Genomic DNA, 27559 nt, shown 5'->3' on the forward strand with positions numbered 1-27559 from the left:
AAGTGGTGGTGGCAATGAGAACGCATGCAATCGGGTTGATGGGCATATTTGTTTGAGGTGTTGGGTTGGTTCGGGCTTGGGTTCAGCTGCTGTATAAGGCGCCCAAGGCTAGTGTTTAGACAAGCACGGTTAGCTCGGATTACTTAGAGATACACCGGGGGACGAGGCAGGGGTGCCCCCTACCCCCCCGCTGCACGTTGGCCTAGCGATCGAGCTTTTGGCAATGGCGCGTGGAGATCGAGGGGGTACAGGACGATTGAGAGGGGGGGGGGCAGGGTTCGAGCACAGAGTTTCTTTGTACTTAGATGACCTCCTGTGGTATATTTCGGACCTGGTTGGGAACTTCATAGGATCATGGGGATTCTGGGTGAGTTTGGTCGCTTTTCGTGATGCAAGCTGAATATGGGGAAAAGGGAGGTGTTCCCAATTAATGCAATTAACGGGGACAGGAGAGGGGGCTGGGAGCATTGACGTTTCCAGTGGTGGGGGCATGCTTTCGCTATCTTGGGATAAGGGTGGCATGGAATTGGGCTCCGCTGCACAAGCTGAACATGGTGCGGCTGGTGGAGAGGATGAAGGCGGATTTCCAAGAGGTGGGATGTGCTGCCAATTGTCTTTGGTGGGACAGGTGCAGACGGTGAAGATAACTGTGCTGAAGATTTTATTTGTATTTCAGAAATTTGCAGATCTGAAAGAGCCCAAGGAGACGTACCAATTACCAAAGGGGAATAGGTTCAATATCTGCAGGTTTGGGACTTTGTTAGGAAGGAGGCACTGTACTTTCTGGCTCTGCTGCCCCCAGTGCTACAGGATAAGCTCTTGTCTGAGGATGACATTGGGGATGGCGGGGTTGTGGACATATATGGGGAGTTGATGAAGAGGGAGTGTGCTCCTATAGAGGAGGTCAGGCGCAAGTGGGAGGAGGAGTTTTGGGTGGGAGATGGAGGGGGGTGTTGGGGGCCGGAGTGTGGAGGAAAGCTTTGTAGAGGGTGAATGTGTCCTCATTGCGTTCTAGGTTAAGTCTTATCCTATTTAAGGTGGTGCAAAGAGCCCACACGACAGTGTCCAGAATGAATCGGTTCTTTTCAGTGGTGGAGCATAGGTGTGGCTGTTATGCCTGGGGTGGTGGCAGGCAAGCCATGTGTATATATTTTGGACATGTCCACGGGTGAGAGAGTTTTGGAAGGGATTTTTGGAGGTAATGTCAAAGGCTTTGGGGGTAGAGGTAGTTCCGAGTCCGAAGGTGGCGATATTTGGAGAGTTGGAGGATTCGGGAGTTCAGGTGGGGAGAGAGGCCTTTGCCTCCCTGATAGCCCGGAGATGGATTTTCTGTGTTGCCGGGACTCGGATCCGCCAATGTTGGGGGTATGGGTGAGTAATATGGGTGAGTAATGTTGGGGGTATGGGTGAGTAATATGGGTGAGTAATATGGGTGAGTAATGTTGCGGGTGTGGGTGAGTAATTTGGCAGAGCTTCTGCACTTGGAAAAAATTAGGTTCACTGTTAGAGTGGTGCAGAAGGGGTGGAAGCCATTTATTGACTTCCTTGAGGAGTATTGAGTTGTCAGTGGGGTGGGGGGAGGGAGGGTGAAAAGAGAGGAGGAATGAACCAAAGCTAAACCTATTTTCAAAAACGTACACAAGTACAGTTGTCACAGAACGTAGCTGTGAAATGGAGTTTTGACTTTTAAAGATTTTCTTTTGTTCAGCTTTCCTATTCTGATCAATTTATTGATATAGCACTGAACTACCATCCTCGCTGGGTATAATGACGGTTTAGTACCACGTTATATAAAGTGAAACGTGTTCGTAAAATTTTTTAATAGTACAAGAAAAACCTTTAAATTTTTAAGTTTTGTATTAAACTGAATCCTCAATGTAATTGAAGGCTGGAGACCCAGGGACTTCTTGGGCGGGGATCCCCGTTACCCGACGCCAAAATTGTAATCTGGGATCGGCCTGAGAATCTATTCCGACACTGGAATCGGGGCGGGCACTGGTTTGATGCCAGTTTTCGATTCTCTGCCCCCTCCAAACCGGCATCATTGTGACGTGCGGCGCACACAGTCGCAATGCCATTGGTGCCTCGTTGGCCGGCCCACTCATGATGCTCCGCCCCCGATGGGCCGAGTTCCCGACAGCGCAGGACACGTGTGCTCACACAAATCGTGAACCTGGTGTGGCAGCTGCAGACTGTGTCCAGCAGAGTCACACTCGGCCAGGATCCGTGCCGTTGGCCAGGATGGTTGGGCGGACTGGAGGGGATGGACAGGGAGTTGGCTGTGGGGTTGTGGATGGCGGGTTGAGTCCGCGCACGTCAGCTGCAGGCCGTCAGCCATGCCCATGCGCGTCCTTGACCCAGCCATTCTCCGTCTGTTTTCGGTGCAGGAGACGGGAGTTTTGGTTGGCGGCAGTGCTACCCCCTCACCGGTACTGGAATCGGTGAGGGGTTCACGCTGATTTGTTTTGCATAAACCTTTGATGGATTCTCCGTTCGAGCCGGTACTTAGCCGCATGAAAAGACAAACCCGCCCCTCGTATTCAGTATATCTATGGTCTAAAGATGGCAACTTGCGCTCAACAGAGGAGACATCCTAAGGTGTGATGCAAAGTAAAGGAATAGATACCAAGCCATGGAGGGAGAAGTTAGCTGTGTGTCTGAAATGTTGTTTGAAAGGAGAAGTTTTGACCATGCCGTTAAAGGTGAAGAAATACGTGAAATAACAATTAAAGGTGATGCCATTGCATTGTTAAATTGGAAATATTTCGAACATATGGAGATTTGTTTTCTATCTTTACTATTACAGTTTGGCTGTAATGTATTTTGAGCAGTTATATCTGTTTTGTTGCCATCAACGACCACAGATCTTGTCTGGTAATTTTGGTTAAATTTAACAGCACGGTATCTTTTCCTTTTCTTAAAAAAAAAAAAAAAATCTTGAGTGACTACAGGGTGTCTTGTAATGCGGCTTCACCTTACTGACGTTAATAGTCATTTGGTAGTCCAGCACGTGAGCATTGGTGAAAATAATACATTTTGTCTAAGTAGTAAATTCTCCAGAGCAATGCCTCTACCAATCTGAATCCACTTGCCAAACGATCAGCGCCCTCTTCTTGTGCAGTATAAATTGGTGTTGCTCCCTTTACAATACGTATTCTTGCAAACCTATCCTGAGTAGTGCAAGACAAGAAGCATTGACTCTTTTGCTGAAAAGGGACAAAAAACCCTCATTAGTGTAATAAGGATTTTGTTTTGACGGATTACTCTGCTCCATAGACTTGGCTCGGATCTGCCTGACTCCATTTGGGGTAACTACTCAGTGTAGATATTTCCTGTATAGATACAGTTTGACAAAGTTTTAACTCACAAGATATCCACACAAGAATCAGCAAAGCAACGACTCTAAGTGTTCATAGTAGTGCCAACTATAATCTTTGCCAGCAAGACATGGATAGAGCAGAAAAGGTGTCATGTTCGTTGGACATCTTTCACCAGTGCTGCCTGCATAGGATCTCGGGCATCACATGGCGAGACAGCATCACCAACGAAGGAGTGCAACAGAGGACTGGTTAGAGGCGCCTGCAGGATCTCATAGAATCACAGATGTTTACAGCATGGAAACAGGCCCTTCGGCCCAGCTTGTCCATGCCACCCAGTTTCTGTCACTTGTGGTGTGGAGATGACTGAACAGGCAGGCAGAGTGGCAGAAGGTACCAGCTGAAAGAAGGAGACGGGGCCGACCAAGGAAGACCTGGTGAAGTACGTTTAAGATGGACCTCCAAGAGCAGAGTTGGAACTAAATAGATTGTGATCGACTGGAGCCTGTGGCAGTGCCTTGCTGCCCATTGTCCTGCATGGAATCGGAGGAAGTAAATCTAAGTAAGTAGCAATAATCAAATAAAACTTAAATTATCCCTTCAGTTTGGCAAGTTTATCCATTTGTTCTTGATATGGGCACCGCTGGCTGGACCAGCATTTGTTGCCCATCCTTAATTGCCCTTGAATTGAATGGCGTGCCTAGTCATTTCAGTGAGGTCAGTTAAGAGTCAACCGCATCGCTGTGTGGGGTCTGGAGTCACATGTAGGCCAGTCCGGGTCAGGCGGGCACAGTGGCACAGTGGGTTAGGACTGCTGTTCCATAGCACCAAGGACCTGGGTTCGATTCTGACCTCGGGCGACTGAGTGGTGTTTGCACATTGTTCCAGTATCTGCGTGGATTTCCTCCGGGTGTTCTGGTTTCCTCCCACAGTTCAAAGGTGTGCAGCTTGGGTAAATTGGATATGCTAAATTGTCCCGAGATGGGATTACAAGTGGGGGATTGGGCCTAGGTTAGAGCGTTCTTTCAGAGGGTCAGTGCAGACTCGATGTGCCGAATGGCCTCCTTCTGCACTGTAGGGATTCTATGATGGTGGATTTCCTTGCCTGAAGGATATTAGTGAACCAGATGTGTTTTTACGGCAATCTGCAATGGTCATCATGAGACTTTTAATTCCAGATTTTTATTGCGTTCCAATTTCATCATCTGTCATGGTGCGATTCGGACCTGGTACCCCAGGGCATTGAGCTAGGTCTCTGGATTACTAGCCCAGTGACAATACCACTACATCACCGCTTCCTCTAATATGTTCCAGGTTTGATCTCTAATTTATTAGCTCATCCAAGCTGGGGGGAAGCATGGCAAGTGGATGTATTGGCCTCGACTTCCCTGGGCTCAGAAGCAAGAAATAGACCAGGTTTGCCACTCCTGATCACTATCTCCTGGCCACTGTTGGGAGATCTTGCGTGTAAATATATGGAATTTTGCACTCAGTACAAATGTTGGGGGGGCAAACCCAACCCTCCTCTGGCAGCTTGCCCAACAATCATTTGATGATTAGCAGTGCCTCAAAGTGAGCCCACTGCTCCAACTTGGGGAGAAAGTCCTGCTTCTGAGAGCTGTTAGCCTGTCAGCCAATGTCACTTGGAGTAGTGGCCACTGCTGTGACTGCATGCAATCCCCAATGTTGATTGTCACTGGAGCTGGGCTGGGATGAGTGGGGGAGTAATGAGACCTTTGAGGGGGCGGGAATGGAATCATAGAATACCTACAGAATGGAAGGAGGCCATTCAGCCCATTGAGTCAGCATCGACCCTCTGAAAGAGCACCCCACCCAGTCCCCATTCCCATAACCCCACCTAACCTCCACATCTTTGTACACTAAGGGGCAATTTATCATGGCCAATCTACCTAACCTGCGCATCTTTGGACTGTGGGAGGAAACTGGAGCACCCGGAGGAAACTCATGTGGACATTGGGAGAACGTCCAAACTCCACACAGACGGTCACTCAAGGCCGGAATCAAATTCAGGTCCCCGGTGCTGTGAGGCAACAAGGCTAACCACTGTGCCACCGTGCTGCCCAATTGGCACTGACCTCCACCTACCAGGAGAAAATTGATTTGGGGCTGGGAAGCTGCCCTTAAGCGATCATTAATTGGCTACTTAGTGCCTCAAGTGGCCGGACACCCCTCCTGCCACCAGTAAAATTTCGATTGGTGCTGGGGTGGGCGGATAGGTGCTGGGAATAACACTCATGGCACTGTGCTTAATTTGACACCTTGTACCGTCCGCCAACCTGCCCTCTTCTCCTCCTCCTCCTCCTCCTCCTCCTCCTCCTCCTCCTCCTCCTCCTCCTCCTCCTCCTCCCCCCCCCCCCCCCCCGGTCGGGGAAAGGTGAAAAACTTAAAAACCTTTGGTGAGAACATTGTAGATAATGGAAGTGGTACAATAACATGGTTAAAGTTATGACAGTATGGAACAAAGTAGATATAAGCAGACTGTTTCCAGTTTTTGAGGAGCCATTGATATTAGGAGCCATAAATACAGCTTTAGTAGTTAAGGCAAAAGTATTTTATATTAGATTGGTTAGATGGATGAAGGAACAGGTGTTGAAAGAATATGGGAATGAGGTATATAAACTTGATCAGACAATTTGCTGACTTGGAGGGTAAAGACAGACATGGATCTGTTAGACAGGATGGCTTGTTTCAATTCGTAACTTCTATGTATGTCTGTATGTAGGGATGTGTGTGCGCAAGACATTAGAATTTAAATAAGGCAGCACACTTTGAACACAAATGCATTTGGACTCCTGCCAGAGGCCTATATACCTTTTGACCATCCTTTGTACTGTTATAATCCGGTTTTGTTGTTTATATGAGCTGATGACGTAGTTTGATCTCACACACAATCTTACTGGTGGCAGATTGTGTAGGATGGATGCATAATCAGTGCCATAGGGAAGCCTGTGGTCCAGATTGTTGCACTTTAACAATTCAAGAAGGCTGGTTTTTTGTGTTTGGAGTTTTTGTGTTTGTGTTAGTTGTGAGAAGATGAGATAAAATAAGATGGGATGTAAAAGTGTGAGTTGAAAAAAATCTTTGACAAGATGTGCAGTATGTGGAACCCAAATATTTACAGCGCTATATGCTGTTGAGACAATAGTACTGTATAGGCATTTGGTTTCATTATAGCACTCGACCATCTTCTTCATCTTGCATAGTCTGTTGAATGATTCATTGCGTATAGTAATATCTGTTTCTTTTCAGGTTGTGATCAAGTGAGAAGGATTTTGAAAAAACTTCATCTTCATCACATCAAATTCCATTTCCATTGTTTGGGTAAGAAAAATCTGAAGCTTTTTGATACACCAGTCCATCTAGAGCAGTAGTTCCCAATCTTTTTTACATCATGGCACACCTTTACATGGTAAAAAATGTTGATGCCCACCTTTTTTCTCCTATTTTTTCCAATTGGACTTCCCTCTCCAAAAGCCTTTTATCTCTAAAACCTCCTAAAACACGCAAAGTCACCATTTAATGCAATTTTCATCAGTTTAAGAAGTTTACAATGAAAGCCTTATCACAATTTGCTCATCAAATACAATATTGGAACCTATTTCTCTTCTTCATAGATACCTAGAAGATTGGAGCAGGAGGAGGCCTTTTGGCCCTTCGAGCCTGCTCCGCCATTCATCACGATCATGGCCGATCATCCAACTCAACAGCTTAATCCTGCTTTCTCCCCGTAGTCTTTGATCCCATTCTCCCCAAGAGCTATAATCCAGCCGCCTCTTGAGTTTTTTCCCCTGTAACTTTATTGGTTCCTGTTTCTTACCTCTGTCTGCTTCCCTTACTGGGAACTTTGTATATATTTTTACTTCTCCCTGTTTTCTGCCCTGTTTTATTTACAATGTCTCCCTGTTCCCCCTCGCTTCTCCCAGATGTTTGTGCCCTTTTTGTGCTTTTGCTTTTTGCGCAGACGCACGGGGCCTTTGTATTCAACTCCGTGGCCGGTGTCTCCAAAAGGTCCCAAAGAACCCAGGCTCTCCTGTGCATGTATCATTCAGGAAAGGGCTGCACATGTGCAGTTTGGAGTGTTTTATGTCAGTAATCTGAAACGTGCATGCGCCGGCCGGAAAAAGGCCACGCATGCGCAGTTCTGATTTTGTACATCGGTTAGGCCCATGCACGTGCGCCTGACCACCTGATCATTGGGACTTGGGGATGCTGATCATGGAGCTGAAAACTAAGATTAGATTTAGCTTATTTATATTAATGTTGAATCACTTTGAATCTTATTTGCAGCACACTTGTGGAGCCTTTACGACACACCAGTTGGGAACTTCTGATCTAGATTAAACCTCCTTACTGCAGATTCACAGGTCTGACAGAATTAACCGTTGTAAGGGGTTCATCGTATTAAACACTTCTATTAACTGTTGAGCCATGGCAGAGATCAGAAGTTTGCACTGAAGCGGCTGTAATATTGGCGCTTGTGGAAAAAGTTGACCTCTACTTCCAATAATTAATTTTGTGTTAAAGCTATTGCTGTCAAAAGTTATAAATCACATACTGAGTTTTTTTTTGGATATTAGAGTACATATATCCTGCTTTTCTTCAAAGCGCTCCTTTTTCAAAGAAAAATAAATCTAATATTTCATCAAAAGTTGCCATGTGCCAGGTTGAGGTGGGGAAGGAAGTGGGGAAGGTGATCTATAATGTATGGACGGCATACAAGTTAACACAAGGGAACATTTTTAGGCAGATCTTTGGGTAAAGGTAAAGAAAAATGCTGAGGAATCCAAAAGACCACATCAAGTTTCTAACAGCAACATTTTAGGTTCAGTTAAGAAAAGTAGAATTGGCTTAAACTAAACACGAGTAATTTACACTACACTGAAGTGTCTCGAGTAAACAATGGAGTAATTTTAATTGGCCTTTTAAGGTACAGCTCTTGCATTTATTGCGAAACTAATTGTGAAAGAGATGTCTCTGGTTGCTGTGTCTTCAAACATTCACCATTTTGGTATTCATTCTGCTGTTCTTGTTTCCAAACTGCACACATTCTTCAATAAAACCAGAAACTATTCATCACCTCAGGTAGCATGGGTGGAAAGAGCAAAAGAGATAACATTTTAGGTAGGTGACCTTTCATCAGAACTGGAAAAGGTTAGATATTGGAATGGGTTTCAGAAAAGTGAAAAGGGTAGTGTGGCAATAAAAAAAAAAGGAAAAATCTGTGATAAGGTGGAAAGCAGGAGAGATTAAATGACAAGTGTGTGGGGGTGGTTAATAGGACAAGGAAAAGAACAGAAGATGTATCAAAAAGCGATAAAACGCATTTGATTTTATTCATTTCATTTCCGTATCATTGTATCTGTTTCTTTTTAGGGAGTGATCAAGTGAGAAGGATCTTGAAAAAATTTCATCTTCATTACATCAAATTCCATTTCCATTGTTTGGGTAAGAAAAATCTGAAGCTTTTTGACACACGAGTTCATCTGGAGTAAACTTCCTTACTGCAGATTCACAGGTCTGACAGAATTATCTTTTGTTAGCCGTCTTATTAAACCCTCCTGTTAACTATAGAGCTATGGCATGGATCAAGAAGTTTGCGCTGAAGAGTTTGTAATATTGGCGTTTGTTGTGACAAAGTTGATCTCTACGTCCAATTATCCATTTTGTGTTAAAAGTTTTAAATCACACACTTGTTTTTTTTTGATATTCGAATACTTACGTTCTGCTTTTCTTCAGAGCTGTCCTTTTCAAAGAAAATAGCATATATTTTTTGTACACTTGCTTTAATTATAATTCTCAATTAAATAATTGTGTAATTTCGATTGGCCTTTGCGATTGTCGATTGACGCAGTGGGCTAAACAGCTGGCTTGTCATGCAGAACAAGGCAGCAGCGCGGGTTCAATTCCTGTACCGGCCTCCCCAAGCAGGTGCCGGAATGTGGTGACTAGGGGCTTTTCACAATAACTTCATTGAAGCCTACTTGTGACAATAAGCTATTATTATTATTATTATATACAACTCCTGCATATAGCATAGAGCAAATTGTGAAAGACATGTCTCAGGTTGCTGTGTCTTCAATAATTTACCATTTTGGAGTGGGAAAGAATTGTGCTGGTATTCTTGTTTCCAAACTGCACAAATTCTTCAATAAAACCAGAAACTACTCATCACGTCGGGTAGCATCTGTGCAAAGATCGCATTTTAGGCTGATGACATTTTATCGGAACTGGACAAGGTTAGAGATTGGCATAGGTTTCAGGAAAGTGAAAAGGTGAGTGAGGTAATAATAAAAAAAGAAAAGGTTTGTGCTAAGGTGGAAATTGAACGGTGAATGTGCAGGGCCAAAGAGAGTGGTAATAGGACAAGGGGAAAAAATAGAGATGTATCTACAAGAGGTGTGAATGGCAGAGTGATGAACATCACTGTCAAAAAGTGAGAAAAATAAGAGTGACATCAAAGCCAACAAAGAATAAAAGCAAATAAAGTTGAGGCAGGGCAGAAATTGTTGAACTCTGTGTTGAGTCCAGAAGGCTGTAAAGTGTCTAATCGGGAAATGAGCTGTTATTCCTTGAGGTTGCGTTGAGCTGCATTGGAATATTGTAGGAGGCTGAGATCGGAGAGATCAATGTGAGTGCAAACTGGAGAATTAAAATGACAGACAACCGGAAGCTCGGAGTCATGCTTACAGACTGAACAGAGGTTCTGCAGAGCGGGGTCACCTAACCTTTGTTTGGTAATTCCTGTGCAGAGCCAGATTCTCCAGCTGTGTTTGGCTGCATCCATCATTTCCAGCAATATTTTGAAGTCTCTCATTACAACCAGAAAGCTGTACCGCATTTAATGGCACAATAGTCTTTCATATTTGGGCGGCAACAGGATTCAGCACATACAAATATCAGATAAAGTGAAATAAGGTCTTAAATACCATTGTATAACTTTATAAAACATTTTATTCAATTTGTTTTCAGCTCTTTCCCCCTGTGCAAATATCCATTATGCATTTATTTATTTTTCTCTGTAGGGTAATGTTAATACATAAATGTAGTGGACGGTTCTTGTGCAGGGTTTTACTTAGAGTTTAGAAATTGGTAAAATTTAATATTTGGACATAGGCTAAACTAATATTTTAGTGAAGGAGGGATCCTTAATAAAAGGGATGTCTATGCAGTTATATCTGTGATGTACTGAGAATGTAAATATTACAGTGTGCTACTGATTTTACAAAAAATAAATGAAAAGCGAATGAAGTGAAGGGGCTGGTTTAGCACAGTGGGCTAAATAGCTGGCCTTTAATGCACCACAAGGCCAGTAACGCGGGTTCAATTCCCGTACTGGCCTCCCCGAACAGGCACCAGAATGTGGTGACTAGGGGCTTTTCACAGTAACTGTGTAACTATATTCAATGCAGAATCCAGCATTACTAGCAAAAACTGTAGCATGTAAAGAGCTGGAAGTGGATTAATAGAAGAAGGTTGACGAAACTAACAGCATCAAATAATGGATCGGGTACTTGTTTTATATGAAAGATTATTTTGTGCATTTTGCTGTTTTCCTCCATGTGCATATTTAGGTCTTGGTGAGGTAAAAAATTACTTTACCTTCTGTAATGAAATCACAATCATGAACTTTTGTGACTGTTAGCTCAGAGAAGACATTTCCTTACTTTTTTTTATGGCTTCCAACTTTTGGGGTATTTTGGAAAAGTTTGTAAAACAATGTTATCACCTTTGCCAGACTTGTTAATGGTTTTATTTTAGAAAGAAAGCCTGGCTTTGTGTCGTGTCTTTCACCACCATTGGCTGTGAAGTCTTTGGGACAGACTACGAAGTTCTGAATTTAAACTATAGTCAGGATTTAATGTCACGAAATGTGACAGCCAATTCAAGAAGGAGGAATTTAAAAAAATAGTCTTGCAAACAGAAGTTGCTGAAATTTAATTTGATTTACTTCTGAAGCTGGGCACTATGTTGTCAGTCTGAATTTCAAAGATTCATGTACCTGTGGTGATATGCATCATTGTATATACACAAGGGGTTAATGTAAATACACTACAACTAAGTAACCACTAGAGGGAGCCCCAGAGATGTCATGACACACAGACATACAGCCAATGGGTCATTACAACAGACACAACAAATGGGTAATCAGGACACCCAGAGGTGGCATTATCGCAAGGGGGCACTTCACAACCCATATAAAAGGACAGGGCACACATGCTCTGTCCACAGACAGACATCTAGAGAGTACATCAGGGTTGATCAGCAGCATCACACCCAGCACGTGGCTTAGAGCAGGCTGGTAAAGATAGACTGAGTTACTACAGTTAGATTAGCAGAGAGTCAAACTCATTTAAGAACTGTGTTAATAGATCAATAATCAAGTTGAACTCATTTCATAGTCTGGAGCTTCCTTTATCAAAGCATACATCAAGGAAGCAGCTTATGCTACACGAAGCAGCATAACACAACAATACCAACTTCACTGTGGAAATTCATCTAAAATTATTAGACAATGTAATAAATACTTTATTGAGATACTTTAATCCATCATGAACTGACTTTATTTTATTAAAAAGGAGAATGCTGCAGATACTGGAAATTTAAAATGAAAATTAAATGCTGGAATTACTCAGCGGGTCAGGAAGCATCTGAGGAGAGAGGAACGGAGTTCATGGCTGGAATTCCCTCCGCCCTTCATGCCGGCAGGATCTTCTCATCCCGCCGAGGTGAATGGAGATTTCATCAGTGGCTTGCCAGCCCTGCTTCAGGCAAACCTACGCCAGGGCAGCACGGTAGCATGGTGGTTAGCATAAATGCTTCACAGCTCCAGGGTCCCAGGTTCGGTTCCCGGCTGAGTCACTGTCTGTGCGGAGTCTGCACGTCCTCCCCGTGTGTGCGTGGGTTTCCTCCGGGTGCTCCGGTTTCCTCCCACAGTCCAAAGATGTGCAGGTTAGGTGGATTGGCCATGCTAAATTGCCCATAGTGTCCTAAAAAGTAAGGTTAAGGGGGGAGGGGGGTTGTTGGGTTACGGGTATAGGGTGGATATGTGGGTTTGAGTAGGGTGATCATTGCTCGGCACAACATTGAGGGCCGAAGGGCCTGTTCTGTGCTGTACTGTTCCATGTTCTATGGAATGGACAATTCCAACCAATCTTTCGGGTTGAGAGTTCTGATGAAAGGTCATTGACCTGAAACATTAACTCTTAGTTGCTGGAGTCAACATGTAGGGCCAGAAATTACTGTAAAGATTATGACGAATCAAAGACACTTGACGTTTCTAGTTCCTAAAATATAAAATACAGCAAGCTTTTTTTCCTTTCTTCGTTTATGGGATGTGGGCGTCGCTGTCTGGACCAGCATTTATTGCCCGTCCTTCAGGACATTTAAGAGTCAATCACCGTTGCAGCGAAGAAGAGATTGGTCAAGGTTTTTGATTTCCCACATATTGTTGGATGACTTTGCTGTTAATGTTGGAAAAACCAAAAGAAAAATAGCATTCAGCACCTGTCTGCTATGAAATTGCTGGAATAATGCTGTTAATCTCATCATAGCCATTTAGAGTTGATAATTCATGTCATAAGGATGACTTGGGACAGAATGTTTAATCAGGGGTTAAGAGTTGGAAATAGGGGCTAGTTCCAGTGATCGACACTGCCAAGCGTACTTCAGACGAGCCCACCGCAATTTTCAATGCTTAAGCCAATTATAGGCCATGGGCTTGCTGTCCAATTGGTGATGACGGGTGTTCATAGAATCATGCAATTTACAATGCAGAAGGAGGCCATTCAGCCCATCGAGTCTGAACTGGCCCCTGGGAAGAGCACCCTACTTCATCCCACACCTCCACCCTATCCCAGTAACCCCACCTAATCCTTTTTACATTAAGGGGCAATTTAGCATGGCCAATACACCTAACCTGCACATCTTTGGGCAATGGGAGGAAATCGGAGAACCCGGAGGAAACCCATGCAGACACGGGGAGAACGTGCAAATACCACACAGCCACCCGAGGCTAGAATTGAACCCGGGACCCTGGAGCTGTGAGGCAGCAGTGCTAACCACTGTGCCATCGTGCCACCTACAAGCCAAGCCAGACACAATACTTTTCTTTACTGAGCGAGTTTATTGACTATTCAGTCTCATAACTCTCCTCACACGCTCCAGCTCCCCCGTTTATACTCTTTTAGTACCTGTTTATATGTACTCAAAAGTTTATTTAATTAAACCATGCCCTTCACCTGTGTATTTTAACAATATAATTAACAAAGGGTTGCTGCTGACACCTTCAGCCCCCCCCCCCCCCCATTGGCTGTGGTGGGTTAAAAAATGTCACAGATATTTGGTCATGGACCTAGAGGGGCTGCTGTGGCCAGGCAGCCATGTGTCTGGGGGGCTGGAAAGAGTTGTTCCTTGCTTGATCTATTTTGAACTGCCTGTCCAATTTTCTGCTCATTGCCCATGTCCGGACACCAAGGTTTGCCCGCAGTGCTAACTGGGCATTCCGGCCTTTGTGGGAACAGGACTTGATAGGCCTCTTAATTAAATATAATTAGTGTAAATTGGCTACCCGCTACTTGCCTCCAAGTAGTTAATCTGACCCCAAACTGGCCTTTTTCTAAAATAGCTCTGGATTGTGGTTGCAGTGGGGAGCCAGGTGATGCTAAGTTGCATGCCTGTCCACCTCTAATCAGGACTTTGATGTTTTTAACAACCTAGCTCATAATTTTTGATCTTGACGTTTTTAACTTCAGATACCCCGAAAGATAGAAGTGAACCTATCGGATGAATTTTAACTTCAAAGAGCAAATAGGTGGTCTAAAAGCATTGTCCAACCCACCGACTCAAAACTCTGCTTTTGTCTCTCCGCAGACACTACCAGACCTGCTGAGTTTTTCCAGCACTTCATGTGTTTATTTCAGATTTCCAGCATCGGCTAGTTATTTAACTGTAGTTGGTTTGGCTGTGTGCGTGAAACTCCTGGAAAAGCAGGTTGTCAATTTATTTTGAGTTAATTAACAAGAGACTTCACCGTAAACTGTGGGTGTACAGGTTTCCTGGGAAAATCACCTGTGAAAGTAATGGTGGAAGTTGATGGGGCTGAACGAATGACAGGCAAAAAGTACCATACTGGGATCTCATACCTGCTTCTTTTGCTCGCAATGCTCATTCTAAGTGTTAACTTTCATTACTTTTGTACTGATTCCTGCTCCTCTAAAGATGCTTTTCACTACATTGGAAATCATTTTCTCTGCTTTGGATGTTTGTGCATCCGATCTCCACTTTCCATTTGTCCCATATCAGATCAGCATGGGCGCTGCTTACACAGCTTTACCGTGGACCTCGGATGTACAGCATGGTCAAGAGGAACAGTTGCCGCCTTTTCACAGACGTGCTGCTCCACATGAGAGAGTAGGTAGGCACAAAGGTGCAGCCTCCGGGCGATGCCCGCAACATAGGGTATATAGGCCGATGATCAGCATCCAGGGCCCATCCAAACACCAGTGCCCCAGGAGGCTTATGATGTTGCATCATGTCGTCACAGATCGTTGCAAACTGTTGGAAGAAGATTTGTGCCAAGTGGATATAATGGCATATTTTACAAGTGGCTGTCAAAGTGACCACCGCCTCGATTTCTTGGGCTCCTTTCAGGGATCTACAGGAGATGTTTGCAGAATTTTGCAGTTGGCTTCGCACAAGTGCACCACACGGGTAACGGTTGCTTGTATGCCACAGCAGGCTATTGTGTACACTTTGCCACCAATGAAACCTGTCGGATTGAGTCACGTTTACGGCTCAAACTGACTTCCCACAGATTCAATGCGTCATCGGTTGCATGTTGCAATTGAGGCACCGATAAAACAACCTGAAATGTTTATGTATCATAGGGCAGAATTTTACTGCTCCCCAAAGGCAGGTTCTGAGGCCGGGGCTTGAGGGAGTGTAAAATCCCGCCCAAACCCAGACACAATTTCACGTTTGTGGAGGCAGAGCCTTGGGTTGGCAACCTGTCCATTCACCCATTAAGGCCCTTAAGTGGCCACAATGTCCACTCAAGGACCTTACCCTGTCTAGCCTCAGTTTGTAGATTGGCGGCTGCAGGTAGGGTGGGAAAGTGACATTCACACTTCTCCACCTCAGGTGGGGAGGATCACACTGACGTACCCTTTCAAAGTTCCTGGAACTCGGAGCACTTCAGTACCCCGTCTGGCTGCTGCAGCGCTGTGCCTGGCTGGGTTAAACAGCTGTTGGCCAACCTGATTGGTTGATAGCTCTTCTGGGCGGAACATCCTTCCAAGATGGACGGAAGCTCCGCCTATTGCCAATGGCAGTGGGAGTTTGAGAGTCGGCGGCTGCACATTAGGCACAGATTCTCAGGATGGCAAACACCAATCACTCACCATCCTTAAAATTCTCCCCCTCAGGACTTCCACTCCTTTATTCTGTTCTGAAGAAAAGGGTAATTTGGATTTGAAGCGTTAAACTTTTTTTCTCTCCACAGCTGCTGCCAAACGTTCTGAGTTTATCGAGCATTTTCTGTTTTAATTCCGATTTCCAACATCTACGGTACTTTGCTTTTATTGACAGTATTGTGCAGCTTTATTACAACCACAAAAAGATAATTATGCAGATGTGTTTAAAATTCTCAAGGAGCAGCCATACGATGCATTTGTTCTGCATCAGCCCACTTTTCCTGAGTTCTCGCATCTCAGAACAGACGACTGCCGGCCACTTAAATGTGGCTGATGCCACCCTGTGAGGAGCCAAAAAGATTTGCCTCAAGACCAGGGCAATTAAAGCCATATGACAATGAGGAGCGTTACTGAGCAAACAATAGTGACACTGAACTACATGGTTCCTGTGCTACAACAAATCTGGAGGAGCTCTTCAACATGCCCCTGCCAATGATTGTGGTGTGCTAGGATTGCAGCTGCAGGATGGGCAAGGCACAGATTGCTGTGCATCTTAGAAGGAGGCACATAATGTGTCCGTGGCACCAGCTGGGGTGCATATTACTACTGGGATCCCAGAGAGGCCTTGTGTTGGTGAGATTTAGTTAGTTTTGTATCAGTGTATCCATCCAGCAGCTACATGCTGAACCCGCTTAGATCCCTTTTCCCCAAGTAATACTGCAATCAACAGGCTATCCATTTCACAGACACCCTTTGCTCGGCATTATGTCTTGTTTTTAATTCATCAAAAGGGAGGGGACCTCATGCCGAGCAGCAGGTAAAAATGGTAAGGCCGGCAAGTAGTACAAATAAGTAATTTTTATGTGACTCGGATACTAATTGGAAAACTAATGATCTAATGTGCAAACACTCATGTGTATACTCTTATGTAGTTACAATTCTTTACTCTGATATTCCAGTGCGGTACAAACCCTCTGGATTCAGCAGGTGTAGTGGCAGGCTGCACACATCTGGGTGTCGGGAGAACTCTGTCAACCACCGTTCCACTTGCACCTATGTAGGAGCAGACTTGGTCATTGGGAATTTAAAAAAATTATTTCTTGGGTTGTGAGCACTGTTGCCCATCTCTGAATGCCCATGAGAAGGTGATGGTGAGCCACCTTCCTGGACCGCTGCAGTCTCCATCTGGTGCATGTACACCCGCAGTGCTGTTAGGAAGAGAGTTCCAGGAAGCATCCTGTGGGACTCCGACTGAGTGGTGGCAATGGGTGAGAAATGAAAGTTCTTTAGGCAGTGTCATCACTTTCATCTCCCCATATGTCATCCTCCCTCTCTTGATACGTGTACTTTACTTCTATCAATACACTGCAGAGCATTTTGTTGCAATTGATGGGACAGTAAAGCATCACGGCTAAGGTTACATCAGTCCCCTTGAATGTGACATTCGGAGTGTGCAATCCATTGGTGAGGCCAGTATACTGTCAGTCGGCCAATCTTTCCATGGATGAAGACATCATCGCAAAGATCTGTGACATCGTGGCATTAATTCCTGGGATGGACTCCAATTTCCCTGCAAGCATGCACCATGAGGTTGGAAAGCCAGGCACCATCTTCCACATTTATTTTGCTGCTGCTCTAGAATCGCTCTTGTCATCAACACCGCCTGATGTTGACCATCTTTGTCCCGCTGAGCAGAACTTGGAGACTCCTGCGCCCCTCGGGATTCTCCACCACCATGCCTGTCTCCACTTTCTGCTCCTGCTTGCTGACCTGTGATATGATGTGACGCCCCAATTGATAACCCAACTATTTGTCTTGCTAGTCTCCCAGAATATGTGTAACTGAGCTGGCGCATGGTCTGCATGAGCGCTGTGATGTTGTGCTCTTGGACTGTATGACCTCCTCTAAGATGCCTTTGTCCTCCTGCAGCACCTCCCCTTGAAGGGCGTGTGGAAGATGAAAGACATGAATTAGAACTGTCAAGGTAAGAATCGTTGTGCTCATTATCCTATTTCACTGGCTGCTAACATCAAGTGGACATGAGTGAGTCATAAACAGTAGACATAATTTTTCCTAGTTCTGATGAATGGGTCATCAACCTGAAATGTTCTTTGTTTCTCTCCATAGCATTTTCTGTTTCTGTTTTCCATCATCCATCGTATTCTGCTTTTCTACATGAGTCAATGGTGTGTGCCTTGTGGCTGTGTGATATTTACTTCTGTCGCCCGGTAGCTGGGAGATCCCCATCTCTAACTTCCAAAGCACATTGAGACTAGGTTTATCTCTGGTGCCACCTCCTCTGCAGCTGCCAGTTATAAGATGGCTGGAGTTGTCTACCTCCAGTTCTCTGCCTTTCCCGGCTGTTCTGTGCCCCTTCTGCCAGGCAGGAAGGAAGAGACCTCCCGGTGAGAATAATGGAATGTGTTGAACAATATTTTTTGAGGGAGACAACGATGGAGAGGTATCATATTGCATTGAGATGAGGGTGAGTAGTGGATGGTCAGATGGGGATGCAAGGAAGTGCATAAACAGAGCAGGATGGCTCTGTCTGCAAAGTTAATTTGAGGAGTCGACTTGGAAAGGCAGAGAATTATAAAAATGTAGGGCGGGATTCTCGGACCCCCCGCCGGGTTGGAGAATTGCTGGCAGGCCGTGCGAATTGTGCAACGCCGCCCCGACGCTGACACGCGATTCTCCACAGAGTGGAGAATTGGCGCCGGCATGGTTGGCGCGCCGCCGGTTGTGGGATGCTCTACACGACCGGCCCGCGACGGCGTTTACAATGGCGTGGACACTCTGCTGCGGGATGGGAGAATCCCGCCAGTTTTCTTTCATGGGATGTAGGCTTTGCTGGTCAGGCCAGCATTTATGGCCCATTCCTATTGCCCTTGAGAAGGTGGTGGTGAACCGCCTTCTTGAAACGCTGCAGTCCATGAGGTGCAGTTATGCCCATAGTGCTGTTATGGATTTGACCCAGCGACAGTGAAGGAACGGCGATAGAGTTCCCAGTCAGGCTGCCGGGTAGCTTGGAGGGGAGCTGGCAGGTGGTGGTGTTTGTGAGGGAGGGGATTGGGGTGATACGCACTGTCTCACATCAGGATGAAGTTGTGTCCTTTTATCCACTTTTTGTGCCCTGAGTATTCGCCAGCCATGCACTTTTACTCTGAGTTAAACCTCTCCTCCCATTGGCAGGAAATAGTATCTCCCAACAAGTCCTTGCAGTCTGCAGCATCAGGCCTAGGGAGCTACCTGTGAACTGACTCAACCGTGCATCATTGGGTATTCATTCGTTGCTTCCTCTGTTCCCTTACCTTCACAATCCTTCATCTGTCATCTTTGTACTATTCCTTTAAATGGCCCATCTGATATGTACTCCTGCAGATCATCATTTATGTGACTAGGTTGGAAAGGTACAGACATCCACATTTGTTTACCCCCATCTCCAGTGAGTTACCACATTTAGCCCCCCCCCCCCCCCCCCCCCCCCCTCCCCCTCCCCCGGGTGGTGTCTCAACTCTAGCAGATAGTAAATTGTTCTTATATGTTTTTGAACGTTTTTAGTTGTCGTGACAGTATTGTTATTCACATACTTGTTCGTGTTGGAAGGCAATAATTTACAAGATGCAAAGCTGTTTTGACACTGAAAAATGCAAATTCAGAAAATCATTTTGGGATAGTGTGTACAAGTGTGCCGAGAAGGAAAAAGGTGGTGTAGAACCTAGGATTCCTAAGATTGTAAAAAATGAACTCAATGGGACCTTGGGTCTCTGTTTGTCTGAACAATTCTTGCGTTCCTCGGAAAGGACTTTGCCTGTTTCTGACCATGATGGACAGGGCCACGAGTCTCATACTTCATGGATCAAGAATGCTTGCATGTTACACACCAGTACACTGCCATTCACTCATTAACCCCTCAAGGACTAAAGTGACAATTGCCAAATGTAACCTGGTTTCAATTCCTCTTGTTTTTAATTTTCCTTTTGATTTTCCAGTCATTTTTCCCCCCTCTTGTTCACTTCCTTTCCTTCTTTATTTATCTCTTTTTGTATCTGATTTGACATGGCCTGGATATTGCGGTCAGCGATAAATGAAGGGTGCCAGTTGTTCTTTACATTTAAACTTTCCTGTAGACTTTCTCTGGGATTTTGCACTGGAGTGTGTCTTAATTAGAAATCCCAAATAGTGGGGATCTTGAACCTGTGTGAACAAGGCAAGCAATTGTGTATCTGCTTAAATAACCAATATGAAACATCCTTACAGAGAAACGTATGATGGAATTTTCCCAGACTGGCAGAGCTGAGTCTGGAGGAGGGAGCAAAATGGGAATCAGTTCATTGGGTTGATTCCCTAATGTGTTCCATCTCCGAGTGATCTTGCCAGAGTGGGAACTTAAACCAGCACTGGTTATCCACCCAGGAGTGATAGGTAGACAATTGGAATAATTAAGTACCCACTTGAATGCAAATTGGTGACTGTTCCGGCATCTCCAAGATGTCAAACAGGTCCCCAGCAGGAATGAAGATGAGTAGTTTCCTTGGATATGACCTCTCAGCACCAGGCTGGAATGCTGTAACCGCTGTCTCTAAATTCTCCCCATCCACCCAATCCCGGAGCTGCAGCCAAAAGCAGTCCAAGGTGTGTTTCTGGAGGCAATGGGGGCACACAAGGTGCTTCTTGCAACAGAGAGAGCATTGGCCCTGGTGGAACCCGATCTGTGCACGATTGAGTTCCTATTGCATGGCCTGTTGTTCACCCTGAGAGGTTCCAATGAGGACGAGGGGGAGCCGGTGAGAAGCCCTGCTGAGCTTGGTGTCTCCAGTAAGATGGTGGAGAAGTTCCCAGCCAAGTTTGAGTACTGACGGCCATGCCTCGGTAGTCTCTATCTGTCGAACGAGCCGCTCTAATTTGTTGGAGCATATTGAATCCCATCTCCGAGGCCTGGGGTTGGGGTGTCCTTCCAACCTCTCATTCTGTGTGGCCCTGTTCCTGGTGTCGGCGGAGTGGGATGTGAGTTGTCTGAGCCTGCCGGGATGTCCTCCCCTTTGGGAGCCTCGGCCGTTGACCACCTGGGCCCGGTCGAGTCGGCAAGTTGGAAGTAATGAAGCTCATGTTCTGATAGTTGAAATCCTTGGAAGATCCTGAGGAAGGCTCACTGATTTAGATTCTGCTTTATCCTTGATGTTTACTTTCTTTGTGCCCCCGTGGAGTGGTCTTTATCCTGATGACTCCCTCTCACCTCAGTTGTGATCCTGGACTCTACTCCCTGATAATCATGATGTTGCCTGTTAATGTTGTCGTCATATCTGCTTGCAAGTAGATTTCTTGGAGTTGATGTCCTGTGCTGTTAATTATCCTACATTATTAATGTTTTATCATGTTAAGCTGCATCTTGATTGTGGGACCAGAGCAGGATGAGGGGTGAAGGGTATGGGGGATAAGGTTAGTTCTGTCCTCGCTATGTTCGAGGAAGGTACCCTGCAGTCAGATCTAATTTATTTTGTTTTGGCTGCGCTTATTCTTTTTTGGACCCAAGAGGACTGTGTATTTTCCTTTTGAGGATGGGGGTTTGTTGAGCTGCCCTTTAGGGGGAGTTATTCATTTCTCTTGAATTGGAATTCCCTCTTTGACTATTTTGCTGTTAGAACGTTTGTGAGTGAGGTCGGTTTTAATATCCTCTATTTTTGGTGGCAGGTGGTGTGTCTGGTGGTCCCTCTCAGCAGAGTTTCTATAGGTGCTGTGTCCTACAGGCATAGTCTTGGGAAGGGGTGTAAGGATAGGGGGGTCATGGTAGTCATTGGGGCCTGTTCTTCCATGTCTTTAATCTTGTTGCAGTGCTGGACTAGACCAGGCCTGGTGTCGCAGTCTTTATCCTGTTGCTCGTTGAGCGGTGGCACCTCCTCTTGGGTGCTGTGGGGTGTCCCAGTGTGGTGGTCCACATTCGGAAAGATGCTGATGTGGGTTAGGTCTGAAGGTAAAACCCAGTCTTCATCCTTGGTTCTCCTCCTGGGGGTTGGGCTGGCCCATGTGGCAATTAAATGGCCAGTCTTTGCTTTGTCTGAGGCATTCGTTTTGATATTTCTTGCTCCTCTTCTTCCTTAATCTTTTTTCTTTCGGACTTGACAAGGTGTCAGAAGTGTTCCTATATTCCTCTCTATTTTGATGCCCTTGCTAGCCCTCCGGGTGCTCCGGTTTCCACCCACAAGTCCTGAAAGACATGCTTGTTAGGTGAATTGGATATTTTGAATTCTCCCTCCATGTTAATGTAAGCTTACTTGTGACAATAAAGGTTATTGTTCTCGCTCTCGACTCTTGTTCTCTTGTTATTTTGTTCTCTGGGTTAATAATATGGGCCTGGTTGTGTCCAGTCCACACCTTCAATTTGTCTTTATCTTTCGCCATCTCAAAAGTATAGGATGGCTGCCCCTTCCAGTCTGGGCCTAACGAAGATCAAATTACCATGCAAGAGTTTGCCAAATTCCCCTTAGTACCGGGGTTCTCGGAGTATTGTTGTCTTCCATCGTTCTGTTTTTAAGCTATGAGTGTGATGTAGGTCTAGATTATTGGTTGTATCCTGTTTGGGTACAGACGGGTAATTTATTTGTGGAGATTTTGAGCCTGATTCATTCAGTCTTGTTGTTCCTAACGCTGTAATGACTGTTGTTTTGGCCTGTACCTGTTGCACATTGACACTTGTTGTTCCTAAAGCTATAATGACTGTTGTTTTGGCCTGTACCTGTACCTGTTGTACATTGACACTTGCAACTGTCCTTTTGCTTTTGTGCAAATTTGTGTAAAAATTCCAATAAACATGTTTAAAAAAAACTTGTCCCCAGAGTCAGGACCAGGAAGTGTAAGTTTAAAATATTGAATTGAATAACAAATCATGTGCATAAAGTGACATAAAGGGAACAAGTGATGGATAAAAGAGACAAAAAAAATAGAAAATTCAATTATTTTTAACTTTTAAAAATTTCCAGCATTAATTAAAATCTGAACAAATGAGACTCCACATTGTTGCAGTTAATTTTCAGTGACGGAGCGAATGTTTGGTAATAATTAAGACTGACCATGCTGGTATAATGCACTTGCACTGGAATGGATAAGTTCATCCTTTTTTCCTGTCATGTTTATTGGGAATGGTGTAAGTGCCCCAACTTTATTTCATTACATCTGTTTCAATGCCTAGTCTCTTGGAAAGATGCTATTACAATGAAGCTTCTGGAGGAATAAAGAAACTCTGACCGCAGCTGCCTTATTTCCACATTTAACTGCACATTTGCAGATTCTGAATGTTGCTGTCTGATTTATATTTAATAATGGTGATGGTGATAGTCTTGTTATTGTTACTGCAAAATCAGGGCCTTTGTCTCCTTCTGGGAATTGTTTAGCTGTGAGGGCAAGTGTTGTGAGAATATGGAAACTTTAACAATTAGGATAGAGGTAAATTCCATGTGGTTGGCTTAAAACAAGTTAGTATGTATTGTGTTCTGTATTGTGTCCTGCATTGGTATGATCCTACAATGTTCAGAGCGTGTATTTAATGTGTAGAGATAGCACGGTTGTGTTGTAATTCACCAACTGACCACAAGGAGTCTCACTCGTATGTAAGTGAATGTTAGAGTTAGGTGACCTCAGACTGACTGGTGGAAGCTGACGAGAGAGGTTGCTTGTGATTGATCTTCCTGTTATTCATCTGTTTTGTATATAGTTTACCCACAGGTAATGCTAATAATCGTTTATCGCTTCAGCTACAAGTGTTCTTGTCATATAAATCAGGCCATCTGACAAGAACATTACATGGAGTGAAGCGAAGCTCACTGAATTCAATTAGTCATGCAGTTCAATTTTAGAAGCCCGGCCTTTGATTTTGTAGGTTGTCAACATGTTATGGAATCATACAATAGTTACAACACACAAGGCCATTTGGCCTATTGTCCGTGCTGGCTCTCGGAAAGTAACTCGGCTAATCTTGCTCCCTGTCAACTCATTGTTTTAATAATAACACTGCTCCATACACTTGACGATGTTGGTGATGTGCTTTCCATTCATCAAGTTGCTTTACTTCACAATTTGGACTGCAACTGTGCATGTATAGATTGGGGAAATTTCAGTTTGCATTGCTGCATTTAGGTGCAGTGAATTTTAAAGTACTGTGTTGGCTTCAGGTGCTGTGTTTGAACAAATACAGCACTTCTGTAGGCTTGAGCTAAATCGATGGTGAGGTACACTTGAATCAGAAGCAAAATACTATGGATTTGGGAAGTCTGAAATATAACCCAAAAATGTTGGAAATACTCAGCTAGTTATTCAGAATGTGTGGAGAGAAGCAGAGTTATTGGACTGAATGTACCTGCCCCTTGTGGCGTCAACACCATTTTGCTAGTGGCAGCCCCCCCCCCCGCAAAAAGCTGTACGGGTGGGCCTCCAGATCAATGGAGATGCCTTCCTTGCAGCAGGCATGGCAGCCAGAGATTCCATGTTGTAAAGAGAGAGCTGCAATAATGAGGTTGAGAACAATCCATCAGAGAAGCTGCCCCTCCACTCCGATTCGCCCACTGGGGTAGATCCAGTTTTGATCATTGTTATGCAGGGTAGTAATGGTGCCTCCATGTTGTGGCACCTGCTTGGTCCCTGAGCTGCCTATCTTTGGGTGTGTCAGCCATGTTTTCAAAGTTGCCAGGACTCCAGTAAGATTGTGCTGCTGTCCTCGCTGTCGGCAGGTGCAGGCTTGGGAGGCCCATTGGACCCCAACGTCTATGCCCCAAATCTTGCGGGAAAATTCTGCCCAGTGTTTCAGGTGAATGATCGTTCGTCCAAACTGGAAAAAGTGAGAAATGGAATTGATTTTAAGGAAGTACAGAGGAGGAGATGGGGGGAGGATAGGGAAGAACAAATGCGAAGGCGCAAACAAAAAACACAAAAATAAAAATAATGGGCTGGATTCTCTGCTCCGCCGCGCCACATTTCTACCCCGACCTGCCGGCCGGTCAATGGGGTTTCCCATTGTGGGACAGCCCCACGCCGTTGGGAAACCTCTGGGCGCCGGCAAAACGGAGAATCCCGCCGGCGGAGAATCCCGCCCAATGTCTTGGGCTATATTGAGCTTCATTGAAAAAGGTTGATGTCAGAGAGGTAACAGTGGCTGTGGGGCAGAGAGGTAAAGTGACAGATGACTGGAAGCTCAGGGTCACACTTGCAGAGTGAACTGAGGTGACAGACAGTGCATCAGTGTTCCAGCTGCAACATTGAGTTCAACAATTTCAGATCATAACCTCTTTTCCCAGTTTAAAAAATATTTTTGTGTTTCTTTCTGTTTCTGGGTGGCAGTTGTTGGCGATGATCCCGTTTTCACAATTACAGCTCCTCCCAACCCATCTTTTTTTTTTTCTTGTCCCATTATTATCTCCTTTTTGCTTTGCATCATCATCCCTTTTGTCATTTAATATCTCTTGCCTTGCATCCTATCACAGACCTTTTTTTTGCCCTCTATCCTCATTTCCCCGCCTTTGTGCTTACTTCAAACCTGTTACTTCTCGACCATTTTTCTAGTTGTGATGAAAGGTTGACTTTAACCTCTACTGTTTCCGTCTCCCGATGCAGCCTGACCAGTTGAGCATTTTCTATTTTTATTGCACCCAAATCAGTGTGTGAACTGGCTGCTCTATTAGGATTTTCAAGTTATATGCAGGTTATTTGCTTTTCTTGGTTGATGCATCAATTAAACTGCTATGAGAGTCAACTTGGGATGGAAATCACATATCAACAGGCGAAAGTGCAGTGTAACACATGCTATCTCGTGCGTTATTCTTATTTATTCAACCAATGCAAGCAATTAACTTGCCTCGTGTAAGTTGTAATTTGAGCATCATTGCAACATGATGGTGAATCCTGTTTGCTTTATGTGTATAAATGCTGCAGTGCCCAATGATTCTTTTAAAAGCACTTTGGTTGCACTCGTCTAATACACTCGACGTATGTTGGTGATGAATAGCAAATAAACATTGTATCATTACAGCTCCCACAACACTATGTAGTATACCGATATGTTAATTTTCTAACATGTTATTTGCCTTTGTATTTCTAAAAATTTGTCTGCATCATCTTCTTTTCATCTTGGTGCCAAAGCGTGCAAGTGGTGGATATAACTGAATTACTTTTTTATTTGACTTTCAAAATAATAGAATTGGGGCATTGACAACGTAAATGATCACTGACATTCTATAAATAGATGTTGTCAAATCATCAGTTATGGCAGAGAAATTGCTTATTTTTGACTGCTTTTTAAGGAGACGAGGAATGGATAGTTATTATTTTGGGAATTTTGAGAATGTTCCAAAAGATGAAAGTAATCACCTCAAAGCTCCTTTGTTACTCTTGAGGATTTTCATCCTCCAGGCAGATGGCGGGAATCGGGAAAATTTCCAGGCTGGGTTCCCGCCTCAGGGGAAAGTGCCCGCCAGACTGGAATTTCCATTGTGGAAGGTGGATGCAGGTTGCAGTTGGCCCAGGAAAAAGTTTGGAGGCAGTCACTGGCTGCCAGGTTCAAGGCAAGCAGTTCAAAAGGCCTGCCTTGGTGCTGTGGGTCTTTGTCCCAGTTGTAATGGAAAACATGAGGCTGTCTAGCCCTCGTACCCTCCCCCCACCCCACCCGATGCACACCTCATGCTCCACCCTTGCCACTTCGTGCCTCCTGCCAAGGTATATACCTCCAAACAATCATAGAACATAGAAAAATACAGCACAGAACAGGCCCTTCAGCCCACGATGTTGTGCCAAACGTTTGTCCTAGATTAAGAACAAATTCATCTACACCCCATCATTCTACCGTAATCCAGGTACCTATCCAATAGCCACTTGAAGGTCCCTAATGTTTCCAACTCAACTACTTCCACAGGCAGTGCATTCCATGCCCCCACTACTCTCTGGGTAAAGAACCTACCTCTGACACCCCCCCTATATCTTCCACCATTCACCTTAAATTTATGTCCCCTTGTAATGGTTTGTTCTACCCGGGGGAAAAGTCTCTGACTGTCTACTCTATCTATTCCCCTGATCATCTTATAAACCTCTATCAAGTCGCCCCTCATCCTTCTCCGTTCTAATGAGAAAAGGCCTAGCACCCTCAACTTTCCTTGTAAGACCTACTCTCCATTCCAGGCAACATCCTGGTAAATCTCCTTTGCACCTTTTCCAAAGCTTCCACATCCTTCCTAAAATGGGACGACCAGAACTGCACACAGTACTCCAAATGTGGCCGTACCAAGGTTTTGTACAGCTGCATCATCACCTCACAGCTCTTAAATTCAATCCCTCTGCTAATGAATGCTAGCACACCATAGACCTTCATCACAGCTCTATCCACTTGAGTGGCAACTTTCAAAGATCTATGAACATAGACCCCAAGATCTCTCTGCTCCTCTACATTGCCAACAACCCTACCGTTAACCCTGTATTCCCCATTCATATTTGTCCTTCCAAAATGGACAACCTCACACTTGTCAGGGTTAAACTCCATCTGCCACTTCTCAGCCCAGCTCTGCATCCTATCTATGTCTCTTTGCAGCCGGCAACAGCCCTTCTCACTATCCACAACTCCACCAATCTTCGTATCGTCTGCAAATTTACTGACCCACCCTTCAACTCCCTCATCCAAGTCATCCAAATTGATCCCTGCGGTACGCCACTGGTAACTGGGCTCCAGGCTGAATATTTGCCATCCATCACCACTCTCTGACTTCTACCGGTTAGCCAGTTCGCTATCCAATTGGCCAAATGTCCCACTATCCCACGCCTCCTTACTTTCTGCATAAG

General features: G+C 44.8%; 1 protein-coding gene across 15 annotated transcripts in view; it reads left to right on the forward strand.

Annotated features, from left to right (window-relative positions):
• LOC119968893 (HMG box transcription factor BBX) overlaps positions 1-27559 on the forward strand; it is a 267812-nt gene that overhangs the window by 44518 nt on the left and 195735 nt on the right. For 8 of the 15 annotated variants that reach the window (XR_005461264.1, XR_005461263.1, XM_038801847.1 and 5 more), the window contains exons 3-4: positions 6588-6659; positions 8712-8783. The exons of 4 other annotated variants lie outside the window; for them this stretch is intronic. The gene's annotated coding sequence lies outside the window, so the exon portion shown is untranslated. Of the gene's footprint in view, positions 1-6587; positions 6660-8711; positions 8784-17677; positions 17733-27559 lie in introns of all 15 variants that reach the window. 3 more of the 15 variants (XM_038801842.1, XM_038801848.1, XM_038801849.1) reach the window with 3 other exon arrangements.

The sequence above is a fragment of the Scyliorhinus canicula genome, chromosome 7, assembly GCF_902713615.1.
Source record: "Scyliorhinus canicula chromosome 7, sScyCan1.1, whole genome shotgun sequence".
Lineage (NCBI taxonomy): Eukaryota > Metazoa > Chordata > Chondrichthyes > Carcharhiniformes > Scyliorhinidae > Scyliorhinus > Scyliorhinus canicula.